General features: G+C 37.2%; 1 pseudogene; it reads left to right on the top strand.

Annotated features, from left to right (window-relative positions):
* Positions 1-1517: 1517 nt before the first annotated feature.
* Positions 1518-26601, top strand: LOC18045549 (annotated as a pseudogene).

The following is a 26601-nucleotide window of genomic DNA, read 5'->3' on the forward strand; positions in this document are numbered from 1 at the left end:
GTCGGCCCAAGTGTCGATGGCGCAAATGCCCTTGCCCATCTCGCCATGCTTGCGACGCCACCATAGTTGTGCAGCGCCTCTAAGATAGGTGGGTGCAGTGCCCACTTTCGATGCCTCATCTCGGACACCCATGGCATCGAAGTATTGATCCAGCCCAAAGAGGAAATTGTCCACGATGGTGGCATTGCGTGTGCCATCGTAGGTGTCGGGCTTTGGCACGTCAATGCGGCGCGCATCACTCGAGTTTGCGGAAGCTGGACTTGTGGAGAGTGTGCGCTTGTGCCATGCCCAATCCGAGCGGACTTCATCCACTTCCGCACGGACAGCACGTAGTTCGTCCTGAACAAAACTACGAAGTTTGAGCAACTCATCAGGGAAATAACGAAACTCACCTCGGAGAATGTTTGCTTGCTCATGGATGAGAGCTTTTGTGGCCACCGTGAACTCGGCGTATTCTCCCTCGAGACCATCCACTCTTTCCTCCAATCCCACGAGGCTATCTTGAGCGGCGGACAATGCTATTTCGAGAGTGCCTACACGAGGCTCCAACGCATCCACGGATAGGGCCTTGGACTTGCCGCGAGTCTTGCCTTGGGCGCGTTCTCCCTCTTGGCCACGGCTTGGTTCCGGTGGAACATCCACACCAACAACACCCTCTTGTGCTACGTTCGAAGGGTTGGCCATTGCTTCGTGAGCTAATTTGCGTGCGTGCAAACCTTAGCTCTGATACCACTTGTCACGGGATGAGTGTTTTGCGCAGCTAACCCGTGCGGCACTTAGACAACTTTGCCGAATGTTGCTAAGTAAGCCTAGAGATTCTCGAACAAGAGAAGAGAGCAATTGAGCCAAAGAAACTTGTATTACACAAAGAGAGATTACAATGCTTGTTGGATACAAATGCCTAATGCCATCCCATATTTATAGGGGAGGCTTTGCCTAACTTTACCTAATTTTGCCAAACTTGGTCAAACTCTAGAGTATTTTACAATTTCCTAGCTATTTGCATGTGCTGGAATTGTATAAAGTATTCTAGAATATTTACATGTTCACATGTGCTAGAGTTGCCTAGAACCTTCCGGAATTGGGCCAAGCTAGCACTCTTGGCCTTGTGTTGGCTCTCTAGCCCGAAATTGTGGGCAATTGGGCTAGCGAATTGGGCGGTCCGCAACATTACGCTGCTTCCTTCTCAGAAAATCATCTTTTGGCTTTTTCTATTTTTATGCTTTTTAAAAGTTTTTTTCAAGATTTTTTTTTATTGCTTTACCAAGTGGGCAGTTAAAAAATCTTTTTTTTTTTTTTTGTGTGTTGCTTTTGATAGAAACATATGATTCACCTCTGTTTCTTCGATGCTTGCTTGCTTCATGATTGGTCAACTTGGGTCAAACTTTCATCTTTAAATCACATAGGTAGATCATGATTCAAGCTTCAGTTATAAGCCTTTCATTGTGACTGATATTATTCTTTCTTGATGTACATATATATATAGATTCAGTTTGAATGTGGTCCTTGATCGTTTCATGGAAAATGCAAACGAAATGTCAGCATCTTTGAGTTTTGTCTCATCATATCCGTCTTGTTGGTCTACTAATCAACCAACAGGCTCTGAAACTTGCTCTGATCTTGATAATTTGAACTTAAGGAGGCAAAGCAGCAATCCTGAAGAGCCATTGCTTGATGCTGAGATTGTTGTTGAGGGCAAATCAGTGGCAGTTAATCGCTGCATATTGTCTGCACACAGTCAATTTCTTCATTGGCTTTTTAATTTGAGAAATGATGGTTCTGTGAGTGAGGGGAAACCCAAGTATCTTATGACTGATTTGGTGCCTTATGGGAAGGTTGGATATGAAGCTTTCAATGATATCTTGCATTATCTTTACACTGGGAAGGTTAAGCCATCTCCTCTAGTAGTGTCCACGTGTGTTGACGATGCTTGTGCTCATGATGCTTGCCCTCCTGCTGTCAATTATGCTATTGAGTTGATGTATGCTTCTGCTGCTTTTCAGATGAAAGAACTCGTTTTGCTTTTGCAGGTAATTGTGCTTCCCTGCTATTTGTATTGCTTAAATTTATGCTTCTTGGTATAGTTTTAACATTTCGGTATAGTTTTAACATTTATGGAATTGAAATCAATTTCAATTGTGCGAAAGCAAGTAAATGTGAAGCAACTTCAGTGATTCGCAATATTAGTCATCGCAGGAGATCCAAAATTTGTAGATACTGTAGAATTGTAGAGCCCAAAACTTCATCTTATCTTGCAAGAGTTTGTTGTTTTATTTTCAAATAGACAAAAAAAAAATGATGATGGGCAGCGAACTCTAGGGATCAATGCTTGCTGACCCTGACACCCAATGCTTGATGTCTAGCTTGCTTATTTTTCCAACAATGACACTACCTTTCTAGTAAATGAAATATTATTCTACATCTATGTATTGGAACTTTGACAAACTTCGGTTTTCCTTTGTTGATTCACTGGTCTCACTTTTATTCAATTGCCCGATTATGAAATGGTCTATTGGAGACTAGAAATGGAAGGTTTCTTGTGGAAAAAGTTTTACTTGACCACCGATTTTCATTTTGGTGGGTGTCAGCGCATGCTCTGGCTTGACTATTCTGTTATTTAGGCTGTTTTATCTGATCTTCTCACTCACTTGATAGTTAGTTCTCTCATGCTTCCAAGCTCAAAGATTAATGCAAGAGATTCTCTTTTTCCCCTCTAGACTATAACCTATCAAATCATTAATGCTATAGAATAACATCTTGTGTAGGCGGGCTTATGTCTCTGAACATTTGTCCATCGGCATTTGCAATAAGCATGGCCCTGATTTTTCGTCTCATTATTATTTTCCTACCCAGATTGTCCCCTTTAAGTAGCATATTGAAGGAGAGCAACATTCTTATATATGTTTTATGATGTTTACCAATAAAACATGTATTATTCTGACTCAAAACTCTATCTGTCGGTGTAGCTTCAGCTTCTGAACTTTGTTGAGAAGGCTGTTGTAGAAGATGTAATCCCAATCCTTGTGGCTGCCTTGCATTGCCACCTGAACCAGCTTCGTTCTCTCTGCATCCAGAGAGTTGTAAGTGTTGTGCGCGGAATGCAGAATCAAGCGCACCAAATAATTACAGAAAAATAAAGGACACAAGAATTTATGTGGTTCGGTAATTAAATTTACATCCGCGGAGGCAAGAAAGAATAATTGTTTATTTAATAATTAATAGAGTACAATATTTAAGTAACGAATTTCACTTCCCAGACACCCAAATATACCCAGTACTCTCACACTCTGCAGGAAAGATAAATTCCTCAGACACACTTCTTGTACTTCTCTCAAAAGCTTAGAAACTTATAAGCTTAACAATTTTGGGATGATTTTAAATGAATGAAATCCTTAGCTATTTATAGGAGAAATGAATTACTATGCTAAGAATAAAATAATTAAAAATATAATTTTTAATTATTATTATTTTTTCAAATCCATCCCCCATTCTTTCTTTTCGGCTTTACAAAATCAACAAATTGTTGGTGCACCAACAATTTGTTGACTTCAACAAATTTGCTTCCTGAGGAAGTTTCAAGCGAAATCAAATCAATCCGCTTCAAATTTCACCAGGAGTCCGAAGATAATGCAGCAGAAGTAGACCCTGTGCATGCAAAAAGAGTCAGAAGAATCCACAAGGCACTGGACTCTGATGATTTTGAACTGCTGAATCTTCTTCTGAATGAATATGAAGTCACTTTAGATGATGCTTATGCTCTGCACTATGCCGCTGCCTACTGCAGCCCTAATGTTTTTGTGGAAGTGCTCAGTATGGGCTTGGCTGATCTCAATCTTAAGGATGCAAGAGGTCATACGGTGCTTCATGTGGCTGCACGGCGTAAGGAGCCAGCAGTGCTGCTGGCCCTGCTGAGCAAGGGAGCATGCGCATCAGAAACTACATCAGATGGACAAACAGCTGTAGCAATCTGTCGGAGAATGACAAGGCGAAAGGATTATATTGAAGCTTCGAAGCAGGGGCAGGAAATTAACAAAGACCGGTTATGCATTGATGTCCTAGACAACTTCATGTCTGGGAACTTGACAATGTCATCCGAGGTGATGGATGATGATTTCCAAATGCAGCTGAACTATCTGGGAAATAGAGGTGATATTCCTTTATTGGTATTAGTAAATCATCTTCTCAGAGTTTGTGTGTTTCTTCATCTTAGCATGTCAAACACACATGGGCTCATTGCTTGGGGCCAGTCATGTGATTTTTTCCACTTTTTTGGAATAGACAATTGCGAATCCATTTGATCTATGCTTGGTGGTTTGCACTGAACTAGTTTTTGATAAATAATTGTACAAGACTTTGTCATCAAAACTTTTTCATTTCCAAAAGTAATGAGGGACAAAAAAATTTATGCCTATCCTGGATGAGTGCCATAACAGTTTCTTAATATTTTGCAGTGGCTTTTGCACGGTTGTTGTTTCCTTCTGAAGCTAGAATAGCTATTCGTATAGCAGGTGCAGATACCGCCAATTTCAATACTGGCCTGTCAGCATTAAATCCTATAGGACTGAGTTGGAACTTGAAGGAGGTTGATTTGAGTGAAACGCCTTTGTAAACTCCGCTTAAAACAAGTGTTTATGTACTTTATTAACTTTTACACCTTTCTATTTACTGATTATCTTTATAATTAAATAATACATGTATCAAAGTTTCTCCTTACATTTCATTAGAAGTGAATTGGAATCTCTTCATGGTGCTCTGTTAGGTGTAATGAGATGTAGCAAAAGAGAAAGGGTAATTGTTAGTACATTGATATCTCAACAGAATGGTAGAACCTTTATTTATATCACGAGAGACATTTGTTGTAGGGATGCCTCCATAATCAGTGTGCTTTAAAACTTTCCAGGAGTTAGCTACGCCTACCTCCGGACCTAAGGCGTGACACACAGACCCAATTAGTGCCTAAAACACATATCGAATCTGAGCAAAACTAAATGCTTGTAAATCCAAATCTCCAAAATATCAAAAGCTCATCTACTTTCTCTTTTCATGGATTTCACCAAATGTTTTTAAAAATTCATTCTCAATCATAAACTATGCGCATCTAAATAATCACCATATCAATATACAACAATACTTCCTCATAAGCAAATAAATCTTACATTCCTCTTCTTACATGATTTAAAAAAAAAAAAACTTTTAGAAGTCCCCTAAATACGAACATAAACAGAATTCAGCTGCTAAAACTATGCAAACACAAGCTTCAATCAGTAATACATACGACTAATTATTAAAACATCTAGCTAGAAGCCTTACAGAAGCTCAATCCTTCCGAAGCTTGTTTCCAAAGAACCTTCAAATTAATAATCGCTACTATCTGCGAAAAATAATTGATAATGGGGCAGTTGTTAATAAGTAATTAAGTAGAACCATTCATAACGAACGAAAAGAATTCTTTGCGCAATATTTTCAGAAAATTCATTTAACTTTTCAAATGAATCAGAGTAATTTTTCAAACGCAGTCAGGATTTGTGTCAACATAAACGTTTGAGACAGAAGCTTTTTGGAACATAAATTTTGCTTTTAATATAAAGTTATACGTTGGTTTGATTTTAAAGGGAGGTTATTGGGAAGTTAAAATACACAGTTGTGGTAACAGGGTAATAGCAGTTATAAAATCTCTTTTAAAACAAATTCGAATCAAGTTTCAAATTTAGGAAGTATTTAATTCAATAAAATAAAGAATAAATAAAGTTTTCGTTGAAGCGAAACTAAGTAGATTCATTTAAAGCAAAACAGGATGCGAGAATTACATAAGGGTTCTTGACCCTACCATGCAGTCAGATATCTGGCACCTTGTTAGCACTTGATTGTGCCATGTTCTCCACAGCCAGATATCTTGTTCTTCATTATTTCCTAGACATCTTTGGATAAGGAACCCTAAGCCTATTGAGAATAAATTCTGTAAACCAAGACTCTCTTCAGTTCTTTCATTTGTGGCTAATTAGTTATAAGATTTGTGAATTTCCTGCCCCATGGCCCCTGCAAAATGCATTTTATATCCTTAAGATGCCAATGGTTGAATTGAAATACTAAAAACCGGAAAACAGACTTAATGAGATGTTTAGAATTTTCTTAGAGCATTTGCTGAACTTTTTGTGATCGCAGTCGAGAGGGGTCGACGCTACTTCCCTCATTGCTCAGAGGTGGTTGATAAGTTTTTGGATTGTGATTGGCTCGATGCTTCCCTTCTAGAATCAGATGCTCTGGAAGAGCAGAAACTTAAAAGGGCACGCTTAATAGAACTTGAAGAAGATGTGCAGGAGGCATTCTGCAAGGACATGGCTTATGACAATCGTTCAGGGCTGCCATCCTCCTCGTCGGCATTTTACGATTACATGGCTGAGAACAATCGTTCAGGCATGCCGACATCCTCCGCATCGAGCAATTAAGCATCACCTTTTCCAGGAAGTGATACTTCGACGCCCGGGAAACTAGAAGAGTTTAGTGAGCTCGACTGGTACTTGAGAGATGGTCAGAGCCTATGTTATGGCTATGTATTGTCTAGTAGCAGAGAATATATTAATGAATGATGGATGACTTTCTTGTGACTCTTTGATGCAATCATGTAACGATTTGAGTAATGCTAACATTATCTCATATATATATATATATATATATATATATATATATATTTTTTTTTTTTTTTTGAGTGATCTGACATTCATCAATTAGATTGTAAAATTATTATATTGTTTCAAGTCCAGTGAGACACAACTTATAACATTGATGGAATGAATCGCATTATTCATAAACTCATTTCATAAAATATTTTTATATAAAATTGTATAATTTATAGGTTATGGTTAAAAAGTTAAGAAAAAAAAAGGTGTACTACAATTGGGATGAGGCATGCATGAGTAGTCACATTAGTTGCTGAACAAACTTTGCCTTTTAATTTTGGAGACATTACTATCTCAAATTTTCTATTATCGATTAAGATAATCTTTTTTTTTTTTTAAAAAAAAAGAAAGCTGGAGATTCTTTTTTCCTTAAAAAAATGAAGAAAAATTTAGAAAGTTGTGAGAGAGGGAGAAACAAAGTAATTATATTAACAAATATAATGTGTTTAAGGTGCGTTTGGCACACTGTATTATATTATGCTGTTTTGCATTATTTTAATGCAGGTGTATTGTATTATTATGTATTGTATTAGCATTGTATTATAATAATGTTGTACAACGTTTGGTGCTACACTGTACTGTATTAATTTTTTGTGATTAACTTAAATTATATATTTAGAAAATAATATTTATTAGTACCTAGAAAAATATTAAATATATAAGTCTTAAATTTTAAAAATTTAACATTATTTTTTAGTATAAATGTTAAAAAATATCACAATGTTTTGTAAAGATCGAAACTTATAGCCTTATATTTTCGACAGCGTAACATTTATTTTTCAGTATTTCCTAAATATATAACATGTGAAATAAAGATCGAAGTAAATAATTTAATCAAATAATCTCTAAATAATATCATAACTTAATGATATTTTATGTTATTATTTTTATTGGTATTAATTTTAAATTAATATTATTTAAATTTATTCATACATAAATATTTATTGTTAGTTATATTAAATTTTTAAATAATAATCAATTTTTATATATTAATTATTATAAAATTAAATAATACATTATTTAGTTATATTTTTAATATAATGAAAATTAAAATATGAATAATAAATAATAAAATTATTAATTTATTTCTATAATTATGATGTGAACAGTGTTATAATACACTATAATCACATGCACCAAACACACCCTTAATGCAGCAATACAAACTAATAAATTATAATTTATAAGATTAGTTTATAGAATCTTACATATAAAATTATATCCTCTAAATAAAAATATTCACACCTCTTTTGACTTCTCAGTTAGATGATCTTTCTAACGTCTCTCTAGCGATAAACACATTTTTATAAAACAAAACAGAAAAAATTATATATAATTGTTCATAAGGACTATTTGTACATAGTACACAATTGGCCACTAAAGTTATTTGAGGAGAAAAGTTATATGACATGGGTACATCATATTATCAGTATATATTAGCAGATCCATTTGTCCCGTACACTTCAATTGTTGGTAGCATTTTTGCTTGCACGATGGTATGTTTCTCGTCGTTACTGCGTGGTGGTATTTACTAGAAAATTTTTGAATGCATAATTTTTATTTAATTAGTTATAAAATTTTTATACCCTCCGTTTTCCATAAGAATGTGTTCCTTTTCAGGTATTCTTATGCCTTATTAGTTTTTGTACCTTTACAATTAGTGATTTTTTTTTCAAAAGAGAGAGGTTAAATTTTAGTACATTGATATCTCAACAAAATGTTAGAACCTTTGCACCACTAGAGATATTTTCTTAGAGCATTTACTGAGCGTTCTATGATTGCAGTTGAGACGGGTCGACGCTACTTCCCTCATTGCTCATTTTTGGACTGTGATTGGTCTGATGCTCCCTCCTAGAAAATGGTACTCCCGAAGAGCAGAGACTCAAAGGGCACGCTTCATGGAACTTAAAGAAGACTTGCAGAAGGGATTTTACAAGGACATGGCTGAGAAAAATCGTTCAGCTTGTTGAAAGTCATGGCTGGCACCGGCCATCTAGATGGCCGGTGCCAACCATTCAACATTCAACACGGCCCGCCATTATTGGTGGTGCTGTGTTGAATTACTCTATAAAAAAAAAAAAAAGAGCCAAAATTTTGGCTATATAAAGAGGGCTTCCCACCCTCATTTTTCATCCAAGTTTTGTAGAGAGAATTGAGAATTCTTTGTTAGCCTATATGGCTATAAATATTGATTTTGATGATAACAAACCACATGTATTTTAAAAGCTTTGATAATGTTTTTAAAGTTTTCGGATTTGGACTTATTTGAAATTATTTAAATGTTTTTGGGGTCATTATATAATTTCACAAAGTTTGGGCAAAGTCATAATTTCATAAAGTTTTGGGATTAACGAAGCATTACTTAAAAATTCTGAAATTGGACATATTTGCAAAGTTTCATAACGTTTTGGGCCATACTACAGTTTTTATAAAGTTTTGGGGTCAAACAGAAAATATGGGAAAAATTTCACTGTAGCAGGTTACTGTAGCAAGCGGCTTACCGGATACTGATAAACGGCAGGCCGAATTCGGGCAGTAAGCACCAGAACGAAAACGGCTTACCGGATTCCGAATCCGGCAAGCCGGTTAGGCAAAATTTTGAATTTTGCCTTAACGGTAACATAAATCCGGCTTACCGGATTCCATTAAACAGAAAACCGGATAGTCCAGAATGTGAGTAACGGCTAGTTTTCGAGCTCAAGCTATAAGAACTCAAATCCAACTCATTTTGAAGCTCTCCAACAAGCAAAAACAAAAGGCACACGTGATATCTTGAGTGTTCAAACTTGCGAAATACAAACATTGAATCTTTTCTTGTTCTTCATCATTGTATATCTACTCATTGAGTGAGTTTCATTGTAACCATCATTTGTTCATCTCATTTGTAAGAATTTGAGTGTGTGAGACACTTGAGTGAAATGATTGGGAGATAATCTCTTTGTTGTAAAGGTTTATTGACACCTCGAAGTCAATTGTAATTGTTGAAGCCTTGAAAAGGCTTGGATAGTGAAATCCTCGAGCTTGGATCGCTTGGAGGCGTGGACGTAGGCGGGGATTGCCGAACCACGTAAAAATTCGTGTGTTTGTTTCTCTTCTCCCTTACTCTTTAATTATTGTATTATTGAACTTATTGTTTTCAATTATTGTTAAGACATTAGATTGCTTGTTGTGTGGATTTGTTAGGATAGATTTTAAAAATCCAATTCACCCCCCTCTTGGGTTGCACACTTGTATTTCAATTGGTATCAGAGCAAGGTGCTCTTATTTAGATTTAACCATCTAGAGCTAAAGATCAATGGCAACTCAAAATGATTCCACATTTAGGGAAGGGCAGTCCACCACTAGACCACCTTACTTTGATGGAAACGATTACCCATATTGGAAAACTAGGATGAGAATTTACTTGCAAGCCTTAGATTATGAGATTTGGGAAATCGTTAATGATGGTCCTTTCATGCCTTTGACTAAAAATGAAGTCGGAGAAGATATTCCAAAACCTTCACGGGATTGGAATGAATTCGAAAAGAGAAAAGCTTCTCTAAATTCCAAGGCCATGAATGCCTTATTTTGTGCACTAGATAAGAAAGAGTTTCATAGAGTGTCTAGTTGCGAAAGTGCTAATGAGATTTGGCACAAACTTGAGGTTGTCTATGAAGGCACGAACCAAGTGAAAGAATCTAAAATAAGTAGGTACACTAGACAATATGAATTGTTCCAAATGGAACAAAATGAAAATGTGTACTCTATGTATACTAGATTCACGGACATAGTGAACACTCTAGGAGCCCTAGGAAAGATTTTTTCAAATAGCGAAAAAGTCAAGAAAATCATTAGGTCTCTACCTAAGGAATGGAGACCAAAAAGGACTGCCATTGAGGAAGCCAAGGATTTAAATGTGTTACCTATTGATGATTTAATTGGCTCTCTTATTTCATATGAAGAAGATTTGGCAGCTGAAAAAGGACATGAGGAAAAGAAGAAGAACATTGCTCTCAAGGCTTCAAAACGTGAGAGTGATGAGGAAAGCGAAATGGATGATGAGGAGCTGGCTATGTTAGCTAGAAGATTCAGAAAATTTTACAAGAAGAATAATGAGCAGAGAAAGTTCAGAGGCTACAAGAATAAGAAGGAGAAGAAGGAGCCAATCACTTGTTATGAATGCAAGAAGCCCGGACACATACGACCGGAATGTCCTCTTCTCAACAAATTCAAGAAGAAGGCTATGGTGGCCACATGGGATGATAGTGATGAGGAAACAAGTGACGATGATGAGCAACAAGAAATGACAAACTTAGCTCTCATGGCCATTGGGGAAGAATCATGTGATGAACTTGATGAGGTAAGTGTTCCTTCTACATATGATGAATTGCATGATGCTTTTAATGATTTGCATGATGAGCTAATGAAGATTGGTAAAAAGAATATAAGTCTTAAAAAGAATATGATAGAGCTTAAGAATGAAAATGATTCATTTAGTGCAAAGATTACATGCCTAGAATTAGAAAACAAAACATTACATGATAGTATTGCATTATTTGAGAACTCTAGCACTTCACATGAGCACTTAGAGTCACACATGAATGACTTGAAAAATGAGAATGAAATGCTTAGAAAGAAGAGTAATGAATTAAATGAAATTGTGCTAAAATTTACAAATGGGCAAAAGATGTTGGACAATTTGCTAAACTCACAAAAATGTGTTTTTGACAAAAGTGGCATAGGTTATAAACCGAATTTGAAACAAAAATTTTACAAGAGTTATTTTGTGAAGAATACATCTATTAACAATAAAATTGTATGTCATTATTGCAATCAAGATGGCCATATGAAAAATAGATGTGCAGTGAAGAGAAATGCATATTATGGTATGAAATGTGTTTGGGTTCCGAAAGGAACCATTGCTAACTTTCAAGGACCCAAAAAGGTTTGGGTACCTAAAGCTTGAGATTTTCTCTACAGGGCTCAAAGAAGAAGAAGAATAAGTGGTACTTGGACAGTGGCTGTTCAAGACACATGACAGGGAATTATTCTTGGTTTTCAAGCTTTACCAAGATCGAAAATGGTGGAGATGTTTCGTTTGGGGATAATTCAAAAGGAAAAATCATTGGGATTGGAAATGTCGGTAATGTATCCTCTACTCTTATTGAAAATGTGTGTTTGGTTGAAAACTTGAAACACAATTTGCTTAGTATTAGTCAATTATGTGATAAAGGATATAGAGTTATCTTTGATGAATCAAAGTGTGTTATTGAGAATGCATGTGATGGGAAAGTCTTGTTTGTAGGAAATAGATGTGTTAATGTCTATACCATTAATATAGATTGTGCATTAACAAATGAGAAATGTCTTTCCGCATTGCATGATGATGGTTGGTTATGGCATAGAAGATTAGGTCATGCAAGCATGGATTTGATTTCAAAAATCGTGAAAAATGATTTAGTAAAAGGTCTTCCAAAAATCAATTTTCAAAAAGATAGAACTTGTGAAGCATGCCAATTTGGAAAACAAATCAAAACTTCATTCAAAAGCAAAAATCATGTTTCCACTTCAAAACCACTTCAATTGCTTCATATAGATTTATTTGGACCTTCTAGATATGCTAGTTTAAGTGGCAAGTTTTATGCATTTGTAATCGTGGATGATTATTCGAGACACACATGGGTATTGTTCTTAGCTAATAAGGATGATGCCATTGATGCATTTCGAATTTTCTGTAAAAAGGTTCAAAATGAAAAAGGTTACTCCATCACTTGTATTAGAAGTGATCATGGTGGAGAATTTGAAAATCATGCATTTGAAAATTTTTGTAATGACCTTGGCATTGAACATCAATTTTCATCACCTAGGACTCCACAACAAAATGGAGTAGTAGAGAGAAAGAATAGGTCTATTCAAGAAATGGCTAGGACCATGTTGAATGAAAATTCTTCGCCTAAGTATTTTTGGGTCGAAGCCGTCAACACCGCTTGTTATGTTTTAAATTGGGTGTTGATTAGACCTAATCTCAATAAAACTCCATATGAGCTTTGGAAAGATAGAAAACCCAACATTGATTATTTTAAAGTTTTTGGATGCAAATGTTTTGTTTTAAACACAAAAGATAATCTTGGTAAATTTGATCCAAAATCTGATGTTGGTATCTTTCTTGGTTATTCAAATTCAAGCAAAGCTTATAGAGTTTATAATAAAAGAACTTTAGTTGTGGAAGAATCTATGCATGTTACATTTGATGAGTCTAACCCCTCCTCTACGGAGAAAGTTATTGTTGATGATAATGCAGAAGAAGAACAACAAGAAGAAGCATCAAATGGCAACCAAGAAGACACACCACCTGGAATTCAAGAGGAACATCATGAAGAAACAAATGCAGAGCAAAATGAAGGTACTTCACAAACACTCCCCAAGGAGTGGAGGTATGTGTCCTCTCATCCTAAGGATGTAATTTTAGGAGATCCCTCACGAGGTGTTACCACTAGATCATCTCTTAGAAACACATGTGAGCATGCTGCATTTATTTCTCAAATTGAACCAAAATCCTTTGCGGATGCGGAAAATGATGAATCTTGGATTATGGCAATGCAAGAGGAGTTGAATCAATTTGAGAGAAATAATGTGTGGGAGTTAGTTCCTAATCCGGAACATCAATCCATTATAGGTACTAAATGGGTATTTAGAAACAAAATGGATGAATCCGGTGTGGTTGTAAGAAATAAAGCTAGATTAGTGGCTCAAGGTTACAACCAAGAAGAAGGAATTGATTTTGATGAAACTTTTGCACCTGTAGCAAGATTAGAATCCATTAGGATGTTGTTAGCATATGCATGTCATAAGGATTTTATTTTGTATCAAATGGATGTCAAGAGTGCTTTCTTAAATGGATACATTATGGAGGAAGTTTATGTGAAACAACCTCCTGGTTTTGAAAATGAAAAATTTCCAGATCATGTGTATAAGTTATCCAAGGCTTTGTATGGTTTAAAACAAGCACCTAGAGCTTGGTATGATAGGCTTAAAAATTTCTTGTTGGATAACGATTTTTCAATGGGAAAAGCGGACACAACTCTTTTTGTTAAGCATAAGAACCAAGACATACTTATTGTTCAAATATATGTTGATGATATTATTTTTGGTTCTACTAATGAGTTGTTGTGTAAAGATTTTTCATCATGTATGAGCCAAGAGTTTGAGATGAGTATGATGGGAGAATTGAAGTACTTCCTTGGTCTTCAAATCAAACAAAACGAGGAAGGAATTTTCATAAACCAAGCCAAGTACGTGAAAGATCTACTCAAAAGATTTGGCTATGAAAATGGAACGGCAAAAAGCACTCCTATGAGCACTACCATCAAGCTGGACAAAGATGAGAAAGGTAAGGAAGTTGATATCAGGACTTATCGAGGTATGATCGGATCCTTACTCTACTTGACTGCTAGTAGGCCTGATATTATGTTTAGTGTTTGCTTGTGTGCTAGATTTCAATCTTGTCCTAAAGAGTCTCACATGCTTGCTGTCAAACGCATTTTTCGGTATTTAATTGGTACTATTAATCTTGGCCTTTGGTATCCTAGAGGAACTCACATTGATTTAACTTGTTATTCGGATGCTGATTTTGCTGGGTATAAGGTTGATAGAAAAAGTACTAGTGGAACATGTCACTTCCTAGGTCATTCTCTTGTCTCTTGGTTTAGTAAAAAACAAAACTCAGTTGCGCTTTCAACCACCGAGGCAGAATATATTGCCGCAAGTAGTTGTTGTGCACAAATTCTTTGGATGAAACAAACCCTTAGAGACTATGGCATTATACTTGATCAAATTCCTATCTTATGTGACAATACTAGTGCTATAAATCTTTCCAAGAATCCCATTCAACATTCTAGGACTAAGCATATAGAGATTAGACATCATTTCCTTAGAGATCATGTTCAAAAAGGGGATGTTGTAATTAAATTTGTTTCCACTGAAAATCAACTTGCGGATATCTTTACAAAACCTCTTAGCGAAGAGCATTTTATAAAGATTAGGCATGAGCTTGGAATGATGAATGTTGAATCTTAATTCATGTTTTAATTCATGGCTTGATATGATTGTTATCATATGGTTTTATGCTACATGAATTAGATAACTTGATGTGCTTGTAAATTTATGATTTTATGATTTTATATTACATGCATTAGATGGCTTATTGAAAAGTTTTAAATCTCGAAATGATTTAAAATTAATCAATTTTTAAAGTCGGAAATAAAATGGTGTGTAATACAAGTACAAGAGCTAGCAAATATTCCCTTTTCATTCTTCCGGAAAATTATTTCTCCTTATTGATCCCTCTCGGGACAAATTCCGGAAAACCGGATTAGCTTTGGTTGGTCTCTGGACAACATTCGGATGACCGGATTTTCAATCCAGAAAACCGAATTTGGAAGGATATTTACTGCCTCATAACCGGTCAACCGGTTATCAATAACCGGAAAACCGAATTCGCATGCATGCTTTGCTGGAGCAAAACCGGATTTCCGGTTCAAGACATCCGGAAAACCGATTATTTTTGGAGGCTCTCGAAACCGGCCAGCCGGTTAAGGAAACCGGCCAGCCGGTTAAGGAAACCGGCAAGCCGAATTGCCTCTTGCATCTCTCGGTCCATATCCGGTTTACCGGATTTCAATTTCGGAAAGCCGGTTTCGGCTTTCTCCTTTTCTGCATGCTAACCGGCTTGCCGGTTAGGAAATCCGACAAGCCGGATTCGTGCCTTTTATATTTGCTGAAGATGGCTGTTCTCGGGTTCACAACCGGCCTACCGGTTAGCAAATCCGGCAAACCGGATTCGTGATCTCTTAAGCACTATTCATCTTCCTCAAGCATTCGGCATACCGGTTCTTCATCTCTCTAAAACCCGTTTCCATTTTCTCTCTTTCTCACTCCAACATCCTTCTTTTTCTTCCATTTTCACATCAAATTGAATCAATAAAATCATTCCCCATCTCATTAAGATCACAAAACCATCCTTGAAACCCGTTTTCAACATCTAAATCCTTAGATCCCAATTCCAACCTAGGTTTTGAGCTGAATTTTCTCTCTCTAGATTTCTCACTCTCAAGCCGTTTTTGATCAATTTTGTTTCACCAAATCACCTCCAATCTTCATCTTCTTCATTCTCTTTAGTGTTTTTATCTTCAAATCAATCAAAATCAATATGTCAAGCTCTCGGCCGGTTCGAAGAAAAGGCAAGGAACCGGTTCAACCATCCACACGGCCACGGGAAGCAAGGGGCACCTCCAATCAATCCACCTTTGAGTCCATTCACTTTCAGAACAGAACACGCAACACTTGATCAAAAGGTTTCATCAAAACTTTCGGACTCGTGAGGTACTCAACACTTTCTTTGTTTTACCGGATGTTTTACATTCTCTCCAGATTAGTCATAGAACTTTATTTCAATTGTTGGGAGATGTTGGTTGGATTGATGCATTGTTGATTGAGGAGAATGTGTATCCCGACTTGGTGAAAGTATTTTACTCGAATATGGATTGTTCCGCGGAGAAAGAGAATCGAGTAATCACCAAAGTTGGAGGAGTTTTGATTGAATTTGATGATTCGGACTTGAACAACATCCTAGGATCTTCTGATGATGGCTTGGACATTTTTTCTCTTAGGAAACCTCGTGAAATTGATGATTATGTTCATGTTGATGCCGTTCGTAATATTTGTCGGCGTAATGATCTCTCTGTTGAAGACTGTACCATTCATTTCCGTACTCAGTGTCTTTGTCTTCAAACTCGTTTTTTGCTTCGTATCATCCAGTCCATTGTACTTCCTAGATCAGGACATTTGGATGAGGTGTCTCACATGGATGTCACCATGATTGACTGTATTCTTAGAGGTCGCCCGGTTGACTTGGGCTATTCCATTGTTCGCACCATGTTGAGCATTCCGGCCTTGATTACCCGCTCTCTCCCCTATGGTCACTTCATTACTCGTATTCTTAAATTCTTTGAAGTGCCGATTCTAGAACCTTCTTGTAGGCCATCCAAGGGTATTGGGGATGAGGTTATTGTTGGGTTAGGCTTTGAGTGGAAGGATGACACTTGGGTCAAATATAGCGATAACAAGTTTACCTTTCTAGCCCCAAGTGATGATCGGCCACTTAATGCCGTGATTCTCGCTGATCAGCTTCCAGTATTCTCACTATCATTTCGAGGGCAGCGTAGACGCCGAGTTTCTTCTACGGTTGCTTCGGCTCCTAGTGCATCTGCATCCGCTTCATCACCTCCACGGCCTCCTACCTCTGGAGATGTCACTCTTCAGCAGCTTATGGATGAGGTTCGGACACTTTCAGTGAGGCAGACTAAGCTTCAGCAGGAGCAGCAGCAGCAGCGGCAGCTGCAGCAGCAGCTCATTCATGGACAGCGCCTCCTCTTCGAGCACTTCGGCATTCCATATCCGTTTCCACCTCCATCACCTCCATCCTCACCACCTGAGTAGTATTTTGTGCTTGTACTTGGACACACCTACATTTTATTTACTGCATTGTGTGTTCTTTTATTTTCGACTCTATGGATGGTTGTTATGCTTTCGGTTTATGTATTTGTTTTGGATTGTATGGATTTGTTATGACTATCTATGTTGATGTTATGGATTTTGTGTTGCTTGATCATTATGGATTATATGGATTTTATATGGATTTTCTTATGCTTATGAATTTTTTTTACTAATGTACTTATGTTGTGATTTTAATGATTGATAGGGGGAGTCTTTATTCTTTTTGATGATGAAGGGGGAGAATGATTTAATATATGTTATGAAAATATGCATGTATCTAGGGGGAGCATGTATGCAAGGGGAGTTTTTTATTAAACTATTTTCAAATCATTTTTTTAACTTGCATTGATTAAGGGGGAGCTTTTTCATAACAAAATTAAAGTTTTGAATGTGCTTTGTCATCATAAAAAAGGGGGAGATTGTTAGCCTATATGGCTATAAATATTGATTTTGATGATAACAAACCACATGTATTTTAAAAGCTTTGATAATGTTTTTAAAGTTTTCGGATTTGGACTTATTTGAAATTATTTAAATGTTTTTGGGGTCATTATATAATTTCACAAAGTTTGGGCAAAGTCATAATTTCATAAAGTTTTGGGATTAACGAAGCATTACTTAAAAATTCTGAAATTGGACATATTTGCAAAGTTTCATAACGTTTTGGGCCATACTACAGTTTTTATAAAGTTTTGGGGTCAAACTGAAAATATGGGAAAAATTTCACTGTAGCAGGTTACTGTAGCAAGCGGCTTACCGGATAATGATAAACGGCAGGCCGAATTCGGGCAGTAAGCACCAGAACGAAAACGGCTTACCGGATTCCGAATCCGGCAAGCCGGTTAGGCAAAATTTTGCCTTAACGGTAACATAAATCCGGCTTACCGAATTCCATTAAACGGAAAACCGGATAGCCCAGAATGTGAGTAACGGCTAGTTTTCGAGCTCAAGCTATAAGAACTCAAATCCAACTCATTTTGAAGCTCTCCAACAAGCAAAAACAAAAGGCACACGTGATATCTTGAGTGTTCAAACTTGCGAAATACAAACATTGAATCTTTTCTTGTTCTTCATCATTGTATATCTACTCATTGAGTGAGTTTCATTGTAACCATCATTTGTTCATCTCATTTGTAAGAATTTGAGTATGTGAGACACTTGAGTGAAGAGATTGGGAGATAATCTCTTTGTTGTAAAGGTTTATTGACACCTCGAAGTCAATTGTAATTGTTGAAGCCTTGAAAAGGCTTGGATAGTGAAATCCTCGAGCTTGGATCGCTTGGAGGCGTGGACGTAGGCGGGGATTGCCGAACCACGTAAAAATTCGTGTGTTTGTTTCTCTTCTCCCTTACTCTTTAATTATTGTGCTATTATTGAAATTATTGTTTTCAATTATTGTTAAGACATTAGATTGCTTGTTGTGTGGATTTGTTAGGATAGATTTTAAAAATCCAATTCACCCCCCTCTTGGGTTGCACACTTGTATTTCATTCTTTGCAAGAGCAAAGAATTTTGTGTGCTTAGTGATTTGAGAGTTTGGGTGTATTGGGGTTTTGGGTAGTGAGCTAAAATACTACAATACTTGTAACTCCTTTTCACTAGTATAATATTTCTGTCTGTCTTCGCCCGTGGACGTAGGTTAAAAGCCGAACCACGTAATTTCTGGTGTCCTCTTTTTGTGCTTGTTCTTTATTTTTCTTCCAATTTTACTTTAGCTGCGTGTCTGCTTTACCCAATAATTTCCTAACAGTGGTATCAGAGCTATTGGTTGTATTTTTTGGAGTCGGGTACTGTTCACGTAAGGGGTACTATTCACGTATACGGTATTGTTCACGTATACGGTACTATTCACGTATACGGTACTATTCACTTATACGGTACTATTCACATGAAACGGTGAGAGCGATCCAAGAATTTTGCGGTGCAAAGCAGGGAATAGTGGTGTGAGTAAAACAACTGTGTGGCTTTGTACATGTCTAGGAAAGTTCTGTCACAAAGGCGATAAGAGCTTAAGGAGTCTGGGTTTTAAGTGGGACCATTGTGACCCCTCCAGTCTTTCCTGGGAACTTTTTTGGTGTGCATTCTCACACATACTCACAACTATTCAAGGTGATACACTAGCTTGTGTACAGTATTTATCAATAAAATGGCGGCAAAGTATGAAATTGAGAAATTTAACGGAAATAATTTTTATCAATAAAATGGCGGCAAAGTATGAAATTGAGAAATTTAACGGAAATAATTTTTCGTTGTGGAAAATGAAGATGAAAGCTGTATTGAGGAAAAATAATTGCTTGGCAGCAATTGGAGAAAGGCCCATGGAGATAACTGATGACAAGTGGAACGAGGTAGACAACAATGCCATTTCTGATCTACACTTGGCACTTGCGGATGGAGTATTATCCAGTGTGGCAGAGAAAAATACGGCGAAGGAAATAGGGATACTCTCACAAAATTGTACGAGGCCAAGTCACTACACAACAAAATCTTCTTGAAGAGAAAACTCTATACTCTTCGAATGACAGAATCTACAATGGTGACCGACCACATCAACACCTTGAAGACTCTATTTTCACAACTCACAACGTTGGGTCATAATATAGAGGAAAATGAACGTGCAGAGCTTCTACTTCAAAGTCTACCAGATTCATATGATCAACTCATCATCAACCTGACGAACAACAATCCAGTGGAGGGTCTAGTTTTCGACGATGTTGCAGTCTCTGTATTAAATGAGGAGAGCATGAGGAAAAATAAGGAAAATAGACAAGCAAGTTCGCAGCAAGCAGAAGCGCTATCAGTGACGAGAGGGAGATCAACGGAACGTGGCCCCAGTGGGAGTCAAAATCAGGGTAGATCAAAATCCAGAAGTAAGAAGAATGTTAAATGCTACAACTGTGGCAAGAAATGGCACGTCAAGAAAGAATGTTGGAGTAACCAGAAGAGAAAAGAGGGCAAAGAACCTGAGTCATCAAATGCTCAGAGTTGTGTAGCAAGCACCTCGGATGATGGCGAAATTCTTTACAGCGAGGCAACAACTGTTTCAGAAGGCAGAAAACGACTTTCTGATGTTTGGCTTATAGACTCGGGAGCTACCTGGCACATGACCTCTAGGAGAGAATGGTTCCACACATATGAACCTATCTCAGGAGGATCTGTATATATGGGTAACGATCATGCCTTGGAGATCGCTGGTATTGGTACTATCAAAATAAAAATGTTTGATAATACAATTCGCACAATTAGAGAGGTACGACATGTCAATGGCCTGAAGAAAAATCTATTGTCTTTGGGACAAATGGATAGTCATGGGTACAAAACTCATGTGGAGAATGGAATTATGAAGATCGTTAAAGGCGCGCTTGTATTGATGAAGGCAGAAAAGATCGATGCTAATCTATTCATGCTTAAAGGAGAAACACTACAGGAGGCTGATGCGTGTGTCGCGTCAAATGGAGAAGAATCAACGATGGTGTGGCATCTCAAACTTGGCCACATGTTAGAACAAGGCTTGAAGATTCTCTCTGAGCGAAAATTGCTTCCGGGGCTCAAATCGGTAAGTTTACCATTTTGCGAGCATTGTGTTACAAGTTACAAGTAAGCAGCATAGATTAAAATTCAGTAGATCTATTGCTAGAAGTAAATGCATTCTAGACTTGATTCATTCTGATGTTTGGGAATCACCGGATATATCCATGGGAGGTGCAAAGTACATGGTGACTTTCATTGATGATTATTCCAGAAGATGTTGGGTGTATCCGATTAAGAAAAAGTCAGATGTATTTCCAGTGTTTAAAGAATACAAAGCGTGGGTGGAACTTGAATCTGGTAAAAAGATCAAGTGCTTAAGGACAGATAATGGTGGAGAGTATACAGACGGCGAGTTTCTTGCTTTCTGTAAGCAAGAGGGTATTCAGAGGCAGTTCACGGTGGCGTACACTCCTCAACAAAACGGAGTGGCAGAGCGGATGAATAGAACTCTTACAGAAAGAATAAGAGCTATGTTGAGGACTGCTGGTCTACCCAATTCATTCTGGGCAGAAGCAGCCAAAACTGCCTGTTATATAGTAAATCGATCACCATCTACAGCAATTGGGTTGAAGACGACGATGGAGATGTGGACTGGAAAGCCAGCTGATTATTCCTACCTACATGCATTTGGATGTCCTGTGTACGTGATGTACAATGCCCAAGAAAGAACAAAGCTGGATGCAAAATCTAGAAGATGTATCTTCTTGGGGTATGCTGATGGAGTAAAGGGGTATCGTCTGTGGGACCCCACTGCCCACAAGATCATTATCAGTAGAGATGTTATTTTTGTAGAAGATCAACTGCAAAGAAAATATGGAGATGATGGCACTGGAAAAGAAAAGTCAGAGACTGTGCCGGTATATGTCGAAAATAATCCAGAAGATTCAGATTCTTCTGAAGCAGCACCAGAGCACGAGGAACAAGAACCAGTTGAGTCCGAGGCTCCAGAAGTTCGTCGGTCAACTCGTGAGAGACGACCACCGGCGTGGCACTCGGAGTATGTCACAGAGATCAACGTTGCATACTGTCTTCTAACAGAGGATGGAGAGCCTTCAACTTTCCATGAAGCTTTAAACAGCTCAGATGTTGCTTTGTCATCATGTTGCTTTGTGGATGACAGCAATGCAGGAAGAAATTGAAGCTCTACACAAGAATAGGACATGGGAACTTGTACCACTACCACACAGAAGAAAAGCCATTGGAAACAAATGGATCTACAAGATCAAACGTGATGGCAATGATCAAGTGGAGCGGTATCGTGCGAGATTGGTGGTGAATGGATATGCTCAGAAAGAAGGTATTGACTTCAACGAGATATTTTCTCCGGTGGTTCGACTCACAACAGTCAGAATAGTCTTGGCGATGTGTGCTACATTTGATCTACATCTTGAGCAGTTAGATGTGAAAACTGCATTTCTTCATGGAGAACTTGAAGAAGAAATATATATGCTCCAACCAGAAGGTTTTGCAGAAACAGGAAAGGAGAACTTGGTTTGCAGGTTGAACAAATCTCTGTATGGTCTCAAACAGGCGCCGAGGTGTTGGTATAAGAGATTTGATTCCTTCATCATGAGCCTTGGATACAACAGACTCAGTTCAGACCATTGTGCATATTACAAGAGGTTTGAAGATAATGATTTTATTATTTTGCTGTTGTATGTGGATGACATGTTGGTAGGAAGTCCCAACAAAGATCGAATCCAAGAATTGAAGGCACAGTTAGCTAGGGAGTTTGAAATGAAGGACTTGGGACCAGCAAACAAGATTCTAGGGATGCAAATTCACCGAGACAGAAATAACATGAAGATTTGGCTTTCACAGAAGAATTACTTGAAGAAAATCTTGCGACGCTTCAACATGCAAGATTGTAAGTCAATTTCTACCCCACTTTCTGTTAATTTCAAATTATCCTCAAGTATGTGTCCTAGCAATGAAGCAGAGAGGAAGGAGATATCTCGAGTACCGTATGCATCAGCAGTGGGAAGTTTAATGTTCGCTATGATATGTACAAGACCGGACATTGCACAAGCAGTGGGAGCAGTCAGTCGATACATGGCGAATCCTGGTGGAGAGCATTGGATAGCTGTGAAGAGGATTCTGAGATACATCAGAGGAACCTCAGATGTTGCATTATGTTATGGAGGATCAGAGTTTACTGTCAGGGGTTATGTGGATTCAGATTTTGCAGGAGATCTTGATAAAAGAAAATCCACTACTGGTTATGTGTTTACACTTGCGGGAGCAGCTGTAAGCTGGGTTTCGAAACTGCAGACCGTTGTGGCATTATCTACAACAGAAGCAGAATACATGGCAGCTACACAAGCTTGCAAGGAAGCTATTTGGATACAAAGATTATTGGAGGAGCTCGGGCACAAACAACAGAAAATTCCTGTGTTTTGTGACAGTCAGAGTGCCTTGCACATTGCAAGGAATCCAGCCTTTCATTCCAGGACAAAGCACATAGGAGTCCAGTATCACTTCGTTCGAGAAGTAATGGAAGACGGAAGCGTGGATTTGCAGAAAATCCATACCAAGGAGAACCTAGCAGATGTTTTGACCAAGCCGATAAATGCTGACAAATTTATCTGGAGTAGATCCTTTTGTGACCTAGCAGAAACGTAGGCAACATGATTATGGCGAAGCAGAAAGGATGGTGTGGAGATTGATTGCTTTTCAATCTAACCTCCAAGTGGGAGAATGTTGAAAGTCATGGCTGGCACCGGCCATCTAGATGGCCGGTGCCAACCATTCAACATTCAACACGGCCCGCCATTATTGGTGGTGTTGTGTTGAATTACTCTATAAAAAAAAAAAAGAGCCAAAATTTTGGCTATATAAAGAGGGCTTCCCACCCTCATTTTTCATCCAAGTTTTGTAGAGAGAATTGAGAATTCTTTGCAAGAGCAAAGAATTTTGTGTGCTTAGTGATTTGAGAGTTTGGGTGTATTGGGGTTTTGGGTAGTGAGCTAAAATACTACAATACTTGTAACTCCTTTTCACTAGTATAATATTTCTGTCTGTCTTCGCCCGTGGACGTAGGCTAAAAGCCGAACCACGTAATTTCTGGTGTCCTCTTTTTGTGCTTGTTCTTTATTTTTCTTTCAATTTTACTTTAGCTGCGTGTCTGCTTCACCCAACAATTTCCTAACACAGCTTTGTCATCATCCTCGTCGTCGTCGTCTTCTCCGAAGGAAGGAGTAAAGTGTAAGGGTAGGAAAAGGTGATGCTTAGCTGCTTGTCTTTGTTATTCATTTCTAGGAAACTAAGAGAGTTTTACCGAGTTTGATTGTTACTTGTAGAGAGATACTCTTAGAGCCTATGTTATGGCTTATGTTGTATAATAGCAGAGGAACTTCAAGCTTGCATTGTTGTATTTTCCCTGGTATTTGGCATGTAATATACTAAATGACAAAGAATTTTCTAATTTTAGAGGGGAAAAATGTGTCAGTTAATTATTTGTTTATTTTATCTGTTTAATTCAGTTTATAATATAGCTTTTCTTTTATAAAAAAAAAATCTCCTAGCTTCATCTGCAAATTCAGTCATGTGTAACTTCTTTCAGGGAGAAAAGAAGGGAAAAAAAAAAAAAAAAGCATTTGTACCTATATTTTAGAGTACTGACTCTCATACAGAAATTGGTTAAGATGACATTAATGTTCTTTAAAATAGATGGATATGCATAATTTTCATCGAAATTGAAATTAGAAATGGATCAATATGAATGATATATATACAGAACTTTTTAATAGAATTTTTATACAAAAATTTGTAGCTCATTACTCTCCAGAAGAAAAATAAATTTTTAATTGTAGATATTAAGTTTTAAATTTATAATGTAATAAATGTGACTTAAGGTGCACAGCACCCATATAATAATAATTAACAAAATAAAATTCAAAACCAATTTTTTAAAATTAATTATTTTTATACCTAAATTCTCATGCTCGACGGCCGCTGGAATTGGCTATTGTAATTTTGTCATCCTCATTATTCACTGGCCATTTTTGGACCATGACATAATAGAACTTGGGTCAAACTTTCATCTTTAAATCACATAGGTAGATCACGATTCAAGCTTCAGTTATAAGCCTTTCATTCTTTCTTGATATATCTATATATATATAGATTCAGTTTGAATATGGTTCTTCATAGTATCATGGAAAATGCAAACGAAAAGTCAGCATCTTTGAGTTTTGCCTCATCGTATTCAACTTGTTGGTCTACTAATCAATCAACAGGCTATGGAAATAGCTGGTGCAGATACCGCCACTGGCCTTTCAGCATTAGGACGAAAAGGACTAAGTGGGAACTTGAAGGAGGTTGATTTGAATGAAACGCTCTCTATGCAAGCCAAGAGATGCCAATTGAGACTGCAAACTCTGCTCAAAACAGGTATTTATATACTTTTTTAACTTTTGCACCTTTCTATTTACTGATTATCTTTTTAATTAACTAATACATGTATCCATGTTTCTCCTTCCATTTCATTAGAAGTAATGTGCAGCTAATTAATCAGCATATCAGTATACAACAATACTTCCACATAAGCAAATAAATCTTACAATCCTTCTTACATGATTTAAAAAAAAATACTTCTAGAAGTCTTCTAAATACAAACATAAACAGAATTCAACTGCTAAAACCATACCAAGATTCAAGCTTCAATCAGTAATACACACGGCTAATTATTAAAAACATCTAGCCAGAAACCTTATTGAAGCTCAATCCTTCCGAAGCATTCTTCAAATTAATAATTGCTACTATCTGTGAAAAATAATTGACAAGGAGTCAGCTGTTAACTCAATCAGTAGAAACATTCATAACGAACAAAAAGAATTCTTTGTGCAATAGTTTCAGAAAATTCATTTAACCCTTCAAACGAAACAGAGTAATTTTTCTAACGCAGTCATGATTTATATAAAACATAAACATTAGTTTGATTTTAAAGGGAGGTTATTGGGAAGTTAAAATTGGCAGTTGTGGGAAAAGGGTAATAGCAATTATAAAATCTCTTTTAAAGCAAATTCAAATCAAGTTTCAAATTTTAGGAGTACTTAATTCAATAAAATAAGGAATAAATAAAGCTTTCGTTGAAACAAAACTAAGTAAATTCATTTAAAGCAAAACAGGATGCGAGCATTACTACGGGTTCTTATGTTTACCCGCAGTCAGACATCCGGGACCTTGTTATTTGGAGACAAGACTTGATTGTGGCATGTTTCCGCAGCCAGATATCTTTTACTTCATTATTTCCTAAACATCTGTGGATAAGAGAACCCTAAGCCTATTGAGAATAAATTCTGTAATCCAAGACTCTTCAATTCTTTCATTTGTGGCTAATTAGTTATAAAATTTTGGAATTTCATGCTCCATGGCACTTGCAAAATGTATTTTATATCCTTAAGATGCCAGTGGATGAACTGAAATAATAAAAATGGAAAACAGACTTAATGTCGATAGCATTTCTTAAGAAAAAATTGGGATGTTTATAATTTTCTTAGAGCATTTGCTGAACTTTCTGTGATCGCAGTTGAGACGTGTGACCGCAACTTCCCTCATTGCTCAGTAGTGGCTGATAATTTTTTGCATTTCAACTCCCCTCATTGCTCAGAAGTGGTTGATGAGTTTTTGGATTGTGATTGGTCCGATGCGTCCTTCCTAGAAAAGGGTACTCCTGATGAGCAGAAACTCAAAAGGGCAGGCTTCATGAAACTTAAAAGTAGACATGCAGGAGGCATTCTGCGAGGACCTGGCTTATCACCGTCGTTCAGGGCTGCCATCATCCTGGTCGGCATTTTACAAGTACATGGCTGAGCGCAATCGTTCAGGTATGTCGACATCCTCGGCATCGAGCAATTAA

This window comes from Citrus clementina, unplaced genomic scaffold (genome assembly GCF_000493195.1).
Source record: "Citrus clementina cultivar Clemenules unplaced genomic scaffold, Citrus_clementina_v1.0 scaffold_4, whole genome shotgun sequence".
NCBI lineage: Eukaryota > Viridiplantae > Streptophyta > Magnoliopsida > Sapindales > Rutaceae > Citrus > Citrus x clementina.